This window comes from Bombus vancouverensis, chromosome 13, assembly GCF_051014615.1.
Source record: "Bombus vancouverensis nearcticus chromosome 13, iyBomVanc1_principal, whole genome shotgun sequence".
Taxonomy (NCBI): domain Eukaryota; kingdom Metazoa; phylum Arthropoda; class Insecta; order Hymenoptera; family Apidae; genus Bombus; species Bombus vancouverensis.
Genome location: NC_134923.1, coordinates 10,662,019 through 10,671,693, shown reverse-complemented (window position 1 = coordinate 10,671,693; position 9,675 = coordinate 10,662,019). Strand labels below are relative to the sequence as shown.

General features: G+C 38.8%; 1 long non-coding RNA gene across 1 annotated transcript; it reads left to right on the top strand.

Moving 5' to 3' along the window:
- The first annotated feature begins 3,766 nt into the window (after positions 1-3,766).
- LOC143303482 (uncharacterized) lies at positions 3,767-9,554 on the top strand. The gene is made up of 3 exons (XR_013059854.1): positions 3,767-3,953; positions 4,626-4,735; positions 5,326-9,554. It is a non-coding gene; the product is annotated as an uncharacterized LOC143303482 (long non-coding RNA).
- The last annotated feature ends 121 nt before the right edge of the window (positions 9,555-9,675 follow it).

Below are 9,675 nucleotides of genomic sequence, written 5' to 3'. Positions count from 1 at the left end.
GCAAACATCTGGTTACATGTATCACGGAGTAACAATTCCCTCTACGAAAGTTTCTCGTCGAACACGGCGTGACGAGAAATAATTAAATATAAATTATTATATCGCAAAATTCAAAAATTTCAAAAGATAGACACGCGAATGGTAATGATATCTATTCGAAGAATGAGAAAATTAACAATAACATGTACATACATATATATGGTAACATATATACAATATTACTACGACATGTAAAATTTATTACAGCACACGTGATACGTACAAACGTTATCTACTTGTAAGAACAGACACATGCAAAATTCACTGAAAATACCGATGACACGGCGTATGCTATTCCATGGGTCTCGAATGTGTTTGATACGTAACATTGTAGCAAGAATTCTGTCGTTTGAATCTGTTAAATGGCACATGAGTATGTATATGGTATAAATAATTGCCGAATAAACTTTTCTCTTACTTCATCGACCACCGACAAGTTGCTCGGACTTTTTCGTAATCTTCTCACACATCGCTGTTACCACCTTGTTGCTAATCGGCGAGATAGAAGAATATTGTTTTCATAAAATCCATTCGCTTTTACTTGATTTATTCAGCTCTACTCGACGCTCAGAAAACTTATAAACATATTGCTTACGTAGGATAAACTTCTGAATGTGAAACTGGAAACTAAATAAATTCACAGTTTACAAATACTTACATATATATGTAATATCAAAAGAAAAGGGGGTATACGCTTGGTCTATCATATATGATATTTAAGTTCGAGTTTTCTCAGGATAGTATAAGTTGTAAATTTAAGGTATAAACTAAGAATCGTAAGAGTACTGTGGAAGAGAGAAAAAGAGAGAGAGAGAGAGTGTAAGGAAGAGTGTATGCCTTGGTGACGTCAAAGCTAAATGAGTAAAAGAGTAGGAGAAGGGTGCGAGGGTCGAGGGTGAGGATTTTTTGACCCGAGAAGACAGACGTTGTAAGCTGAATGTTAGAATAAGACGTACGATGATATCGTAGTCAGTTTTTGATTTGGGTATTGTTCGTTAAAATAAAACTAAACTTCTCTTCAAATAGAACATCCTTTCTTGTCCTTACTCTAGACCATTTAAGATACTACATATAGGTGGTAGCCTGCACGAAGGTTCCGCTTGGAAAATCAATGTAAAAACAGCATAAAATACTGATCGAGAGTATTGTGAGAGAAATCGGAAGCAACGCAACAAATATAGAAGCTAATTGTGATGCAATTGCGAAACTAGGCGACTTGATTTAATCGCAAAGGTACAGGTTGAAGGTGTTGGCAGGCAACATTTCTGGTTTAATCTCATTATAATTTCGACGCCGCGCCGGCGCTTTGTGCGGTACGGCACGGTTTGGTACAGTACAACGTGTCGTGGTACGACGTGCCGTGGTGCCGGCGTTCCAAAGTGTCCTCCTTAGTGTATGACCAAAGTTTTCGCGCCCGAAGAATCGATATAAGACGGACAAGGCGAAGCCAATAGCGCCGGGTACAAGACGAAGAGCTCGGTTATTCGGTACGTCACGATTAATCGCTTCGGTTGCCCCCGGTATAATTAAATTAAACTTCTCAAGAATTTCACTTAGCCCCCGAAGACGAAGGTCCAATGTGTTACCGGTTCCTATAACGAGAGTCCGCTTGTCCAGAGGAACTTGGAACGTGCATCAAGCGGACCCCACTTGTCTTCCCATGAAATCATCTAGCTGTTCTTTACCCTCCGTCCTTCTATTTCTTCTTCCTGCTTACCGCCACGGTTCCTTAAAGAGGGGAATATTAATGGACCGGAGATGAAATATATCAAACACGTACATCATCCAAGTAATATAGAAACGCAAAGGTAAATGACTAAGGTTGCTTTAATCGTTGAACCGTTAATTTCACGATGCGTATCGCTCGTGTTGTACGCACGTACTCGTGTGCATATCGAAACGGCAACCGAGTGTCAGAAATTAATTCCGATAATAAGGACTCTGCGTTTAAATTCGTTTCTCGTATTACGCGAATTTTTTGTAAAATATCTAGCACGTCGATTATAGTCGTTGCATAGCGATCAAGCGCGAATACGAACGAACATTAAGTTACGATCAGCCGTGTATAGCATTTATTCGTCATGTTTGAGAAGCGACTTCGTTTTGAGGTATCGAGTTATCGAGGATCGTAGTTGTTACTGTCATCTCGGTCGTAGAGTTGAAAGAGGAAGGAGAGACGCGGTGCGCTCGATCGCCAATAAGAAAGCGTAGAAACGCGCGAGTATATCTTCGTGTGAAATACGTTCGCAGGTTTTACGCGCTGTTAGCATTCGTGTCAGGAAGATGCTCCAACGTGAAACGAGCCACCGGTGCGCGCTGTTTCCGTGGAATTATACGATTGAAGAAAACACTTACTCGCCTGTGAAACGACCCCCGCCCCTCGGTTCAGCCTGCACTCGCGCGTGTCCGCGTTTCTCTGTCCGCTTTTACGAGCAGCCTTTGACGGACTTTCTGTGTGCGTGAAGACGAACAAACGTTTTCCTCTTACGGACAAATCGAACTGTTTATCTTCAATAATGTCGTCGTACTTAACACGGTTGCAACATTTTAAAACGATCGTAAAGTGTCGCGAACGACCGCGTAACCGCTAAGCGTGATCTTTCAGAATCTCGTAGATTTTAAATTTCACAAAGCGAAGATCGAAAGCCAACATTTTCTCGCTTCTATCTTGCCTGTATCCAAATTCTATGGCACGCGTGATGGTTTCTTTGCGACACAGCACGAATACCACGCCTATCTTCGAACAGTAACATCCGTGGGAAAAACGTACAAGAGACAAAGAACGAGTCGTCGTACAGGTAACTGCGTGAAACGAATCGTTCGTTCGCATTAGAATAGTTAAACCAAAGAATGAAAATAGCGATACACATTGCGCGTACCTGAATTAATGGAACGCAATTGAATGTACTTAAGGATAGAAGAGCTTTTGCTTATTAAGGCACTTTTATACCGTAGGATTACGCGGAAATTCTTAAACGAACTGATCAAAGTAAAGTCAACAAAAGTTACGAAAGTTGATAAGATCCGTCAACTTAAATGGGAGAACCTGTTTGCAACGCTAAAAGCGATAAAAACAGTCATTTAAAACATTTAACTAAGGAAAGTTCGTGTAACACAACGGTGTTGTTACTCCTCGTCATTCCTCTATCTTGTTAGTTGAAATAACCGACAACAAATAAAATTACACCGAGGTAATTTTTACCTAGAAATTTTCGCGGATAATACTTGCTAAGCTACTTAAGTCGGAGCTCCGCGTCGTTGAAATTTTTTAATTTACATTCCCTACATTTCCGGGATTACTGTGTTCCACTCGGCCAGAGTTGGAAACTTTTTCACGTATCGTCAGAAATGAAATATGTACGTTCGCAAATACCGATATCCCAGTTTTACAACGTTCGTTTCTAAGTGTTCGTCTAAGGGCAATGTATTCCGTTCGCTAGCCAATCTGATTTAACTTTTACTATTACACGATGAAACCGCGGCAAATTATCGCTCGAATAATCGTTCGACATTACGAAACTCTTCGCCGATTGCGATCGAACATTACGTGCGTAGAATTCGATTAAAAAGTAATTAGATAAAAATACCATTTCGTAGGTAGCAAGAAATATATGTATCTATATTTGCATATATTTTCAAGCAAACATAGCTAGTTTACGAATGAATGATATCATCGTTATCCTTGACTACCTATATAGTATGCTGGATGTATATTATACCGCGGCAATTATGCACATCAGTTCGCATCTATTGCCCTGCAGCGCTCTCGCCTACAGACAAGTCAAACGTCTTGACTTTTCGGGATAACCGTTTCCGTTTATCATACATCAAGAAACTGCTCCTTGCAGTTCTCGTCTATTCCTTAACCACTTCGTCGTTATAGTAATTCTACTCCACTACATTATCCTTAAACGGTAATAATTAATCTTTTGGAATTCAATTCTCTTCCGCAGTTTATTTTCCATATGCGTGATATAACAGTTAACAAAATTTCTCACCGTTCGGACAATAGTTTTGTGTACTCTACGCCTACGTTTTATTTTTTCTTCTTTTTTTTTTTCATGCACATTGTTGAACACGTTTTGTAATGTAACGTGTTCGGAAGCGCCAAATAAAAATCTCCGTTACATAACACGTTTGCAAACATCGTTTTTCTTTAGTATCCTATTTTTTTTTTTTTTTTTTTTTTTTTTAGTGATAGAATTTTGCGATAAATTAACTTGTTAAATTTAGAGATAAATATCTTTACTTGCAACTTATTCAACTTGAATCGAAATAATAATTATATGAAATTTGATTCGATAAATTCAGTCAGGACATCACGGTATCTCGTTTTTTGTTAGTATAAATCAACCGTTGTTACTATCTTCCGGCACAGTTTCCAAACAAGTAACGCTATTTTCTATAATAGAACGAGCTGCTTCAAATTCTTATCGTCCGACCAATTTCAATTCATTTCCAAGTCCGTATCATATACATGCACCACGCTGGACATTTAAATCTATTACTACACATTTCTTAGGAAAAGAAAATCTTACTTTAAAATTTACTCGGTATATGTATATTTATCGTGGTTTTTCCAGCAGAACGCTGGAAATGTACGCTCCATATACAACACTATGGTTACACCGTAGAGAATCGACCGAGTTCTCGCCGCTCTGTGACAACTTTCGGGCAACTCTTCAGACACACCTGTGTATGTACCTATTATACTTTACCCAGTTCATGAAATATTTCGTGTCTACAATGTTGTTCATTTCCCCAGGTCTTGTATATGCAATCAATTTCTATTGTTTTCTATGCTTTTTTTTTTTTTTTTACAAGTTTTAACCCAACGATGAAAAATTGTCAACCGTTGTTAGTTTAGAATAACAAACAAGCGCTTTAGTAATTTACAGTCCGTAACAAGGGACAAAATTCCGGTTGGATACGAAAGACTATACGAATTTATAGATTTCTCAAAAGATTTAAAATAGTCTGATCCGTTACTCGCTGCTGCGACGAAAATGACCGCGAGGATCTCGCGAATCGTGGACTACGACGCAGCGTAGTAAAGAAGTTGCAGAATATATGTATCGTAACGTAAGGCGATAGAATACAATAGAAGGCAAATAACGATCGTCAAAAGCTGACAGGGACGAACAAAGACGTATGTACATATGCGTCTTCGCATTTCATCGTACGTTATTACAACGCGTTGGCGTGATTTATGACGATACAAATTATTAGATTCAGGCATGACGTCCTTTCACGCGAGATCGTTGTTTCTCTTAACGTTTGTTTCAGTTTTTATTGTCACCAAGCCGCATACCTGGCATAGAATAAACCCGATAGTCAATGGTTCTCTCGTGTGCTGCGTTTTGGAGGGTCAGGCGACTCCGAATGTGTGAAATTCTACAATTACGCGAGAACAACGCGATATTCTATCATTATCGATATAGCTTTTCGTAGACGATCTATCATATTCGCGGCAACGGTTTTGAAAAAGAGATGAATATATAGCAAGTATCGTCGAGAGGACAATGGGTAACGAGTAAATGATAAAAATTAAATTTTCCCAAAAATATGTATATTCTTTGATACGCGAGGCTTAAGATAATAGACAGAACGTTACGTAAAACTTTTGTATTTTAGCTTCTAAATGAGCAACTACCTCGAGTACGGTAAACAGTAAAGGCGGGCAAATAAACTCGACTAAGCAACTGCTATCTTGTACAGAAGTGTAACTGAAATGAAAACAAGAGCATCTTCTTAAAGCATGCTCTTTAAGAGTTACAGAACTATACAGCCGTTTGAGAATGTCCGTGTTTTCTTCTGTTATTTTAAACCCAAACATCTACAGTAGAATCGAGGATTTTAGGAAATGAAGCCAAATTTGCTAAGTGAAACTTTACATGGTAAAACCTTGACGTCGAAAGCGAAGCATAGAATGGATTCGTCGAACATAATTATAAATACTGTTTGACTGTCGTGAAAAATTCGAATCATTGTATAACAGAAAATACACTACAACGTAGCTAGTCGTTAACGTTCTTATGTCTGCCTGTTAATGGCCTTACATGAAACAAGAAGAACGATACTCTACCAGACAATATTAAATCACGATATAGTAATATCTTTATAGGTGATATTTCTGTATCTATTTGATTCGCTTTCGCTCGTTATTATCTTTTCTTACTGATATTACTACTACGGTAGGAAATCGAATTATGCGTATAAAACTTTATGTTCCGCATCATATCTACACAGAGGGTGTTCAGCTACAAGTGTCAGGAAATTTAAGGGATGATTCTTGACACCGAAATAAGGCAAAAATCAAGAATAAAAAGATTGCGTTTTCGGTTCTATTGTTTAGTTACTGACAATTAAAAATACCCCTGCACGCGAGCAAACCCTCCTTACACGAACGAAAGGAGGTCAGCCTAAGCAGTAGGGCGTATATTATATATATGTATACAGTATGCACGGAGATACTAGCATAGCAATTAATAAATTCTCGACACAAGCAGCTTATCAATTCTTAAAGCATATGCAATAGTTTTACTCCAATTGATATTTAAGCTTTCGCATAAGCCAACAAGAAATCAAACTTACAAGAGATAAAATAAAAATTAAAGATACATAAAGTTATATTTAATATGTGATTAATCGATCGAGGCGAATCGATTTCGGGTATCACGCAAGCAGTAAGAAATGGTTTTCATTTGAACGGTACACGACATTCAACGTAAAAATGCAAATGCGCGTTAAAGATAGGCCACGTTAAAGACGCTCGGTGAAAGAGGAAACTAAACGGATGGCGAAATTTTGAAGCGGCCGGTAACACTTGAAAAACTCGAAGGCCGATAGCCAGGTCGTATATCATGCCGATAGCGCGGCAAAGGATGCAGGGAAACGAGCCTGGCTCGAACTTGTTGAGCAAATAAAACGCTAAAATGTAGTAAGCCGAGGAGAAATCAGCAGTAGAGGTATCAGAAACGTATAGATGTGTTAGTAACTAGCTTTACAGTGTTATAATATTGGTTCGCTGAATATTACTCGTGCGATCGGCCACATTATTTACGCAACGATAAATCGAAGAAAACACTCGCTTCACGCGCGACATTCGAGTGTCTTTCCGATTCCATTCGATAGCCACGTTCTATCGCATCTTACGTCTCTCACCTTCCTGTGTCTGGTGACAAAAATCTAACCTTACTTTTATTTTGTTTCTCTTTTCTCTTTAAAATCTCTCACACACATTCCCTACTTTGTGTACGTTCGTATTGATTCCTTACCGTGTTTGCTCGCTAACACCAAGAACGGAAGTATCGACACATTACACGCAAAATTTCATTGTCGCGTTAACGTAATTCCGCGTGTTTGTAAGTCATGTTCGAAATTTCTCAAACAGTCTACGAGGGTTATCTCTGTTAACTCTTGTATAATTTTCTTTCAATTTAAACACTATCGCTGATGTAATAAATGATATATTAAACAATTCGTAATGTAACAGTAACAGATCTAATTCTAAGCAACCGACAAGTAACAATTACAAACATCGTTACCTATCGGAAACATACATAACTTGCGTTCATATATCAAGCAAAGTACAGGCTAAGTGGGTATAACTTTTTAACGCTTAATAAAAAGTCGACGTGTAAAATAAATGAACGGTCAGCGCGAATATTCCTCTATCTCCGTGGACGACAAGTGTCGAATAATCCTTTCGTCTAACTAACGGTTAATAACCTATAGCATTTTCTACAGATTTTTCCTAGAAGTAATTTATCATCAGAAAGGATTCTCAACTCAACGAAGGATATCTTGCTCGGTTTAGGTTACCCCCTCCTTGAAACTCCTGCCCTGTCGGAATTACAATTATCAAAGTTAGCCGATGAACTTTTAATTAGAATCCGAATAAAGTCTGAAAGGTCGTGACAAATTGAACGACCGAGCGAGTCGGAATGATCGACGAAAAAGCAGCGACCGAAAGGACTTTGGAAGAAAGGAAAAAAGTGTCGCAGACTGATAAAGCTTGAAAAGTAGAAACTCTTGTTTCCTGAAGGGGGCAAAAGGATCGCGACTACGCTGCGCGATACGACGCGACGGGAAGCGCTCTTAGAAAATCAACAAGCGTCTGGAATACGAGGAAACGAATGGAATACGAAGGTTCGTTGTATCGTCCTTTGCGAAGCCTTTTGTTCTGGCGCAATACCGCCGTGAAAACTATGTAATTTACGCTCCAGCCAACAAACCAATTACGCGCCTCCGTTAGCTGCAAAGTTACACAGACCTTGTGTAATTTTTCAGTCAAAAAGTGATTAAAGAGGTTAGCAGCGTGTTTTCTCGCACGACACACGTTTACTTTTCGATGAGAGGATTCGTCTTGGCGGAATTGTATGTGACTACAGAGGTGCCAAGTCCGAGTAATTGATCGTCTTTCGTTTCTTATTTCATTCATCTTTTTTTATTTCTTCCTTTCCTACTAAACAATGTCTTCAGACGGAACGTTTACGCGTACGAGTAGTTTCGAACAAATCCCCGTAATATTCCGTGTTGCGTACAGTTTGTCATCCTTCGTAACGGAGTTTAATGCCACAGTATCTAGCTAGTACTGCTACCGTGAGATCAATATCCCGTAAAGGTAGTTTCCCGGGAGACAGTGTATTTTCATTCTATTGGATCAGCAGTATTTTGGGGTCTGATACAGCTTCCGCTATACGTATGTTAATCTAGGAAAACTGCTGTTACCAAACGAGCAGGCTGTTTTTTTAACCAACTCGTATTTCCGGCTATGGCAAAAAATTGTATATCTGCCTTCAATTGGAGCAACGTTTCGCTAAACGATAATCCCGTATTTATGATTTTCCAAGTTTAATATCTTTCTATCGCGTCAAGCGTTTCGTCGCTGCTTTCCAGAAATTTTATCTTCCAAGTAGTTTCTGACCCCACTTTCTTGTCGGTTCGTATTCGTCCGATCGAATATATCCAAAGAACAACTCGACTGGTTCGTCTATGGTATGAAGTAGAAGAACACAGATGAAAGACGAATGATAGGAAACGAGCGAAGACGAGACGCCCGGAGGTAGTTGTCCCAGAATCAATCTTCTGCAAGCGAGGGCGCTCTTTCTTAACTGCTAAGGGAGTTCTACTGACACGGAAGCAGAAACTATCGGCTTGGCGACATCGCCGCGGTAATTGCACGCTTCTCGAACAACGAAGTCTTTCGTAACTGGATTTCTTGGCTCTATTCGATGTCGAGTTTTACTGCAGTCCGGTTTTTCCTCCAATGTCTCTGTCCCACCGACGCTTTGTCTGACTTTTCGGTTTTAATCGACGATTATTAATATTATCATGTTACTTTATTATATTAGTATCATTAAGATTGGTAAAATACGTGTACGCTTTGAACTATCTGTATATTGAAGGTTTTTTGGAAATTCTAATTTTTGAATAAGAATATATTGAACCGTAAAATCTAACTGAAGTACATACGTATGTGTTACTTTTTGGTATTCATCACAGACAATAATTTACTGTCATATGATACGCTTTCGATACGGCACAGTATGGACTTTCGCGTTGTAGCTATATAGATTACCTGAATTAAGATTTTAACTAAAAGCTAGATTTTTAGATCATGCGAATCAGTAT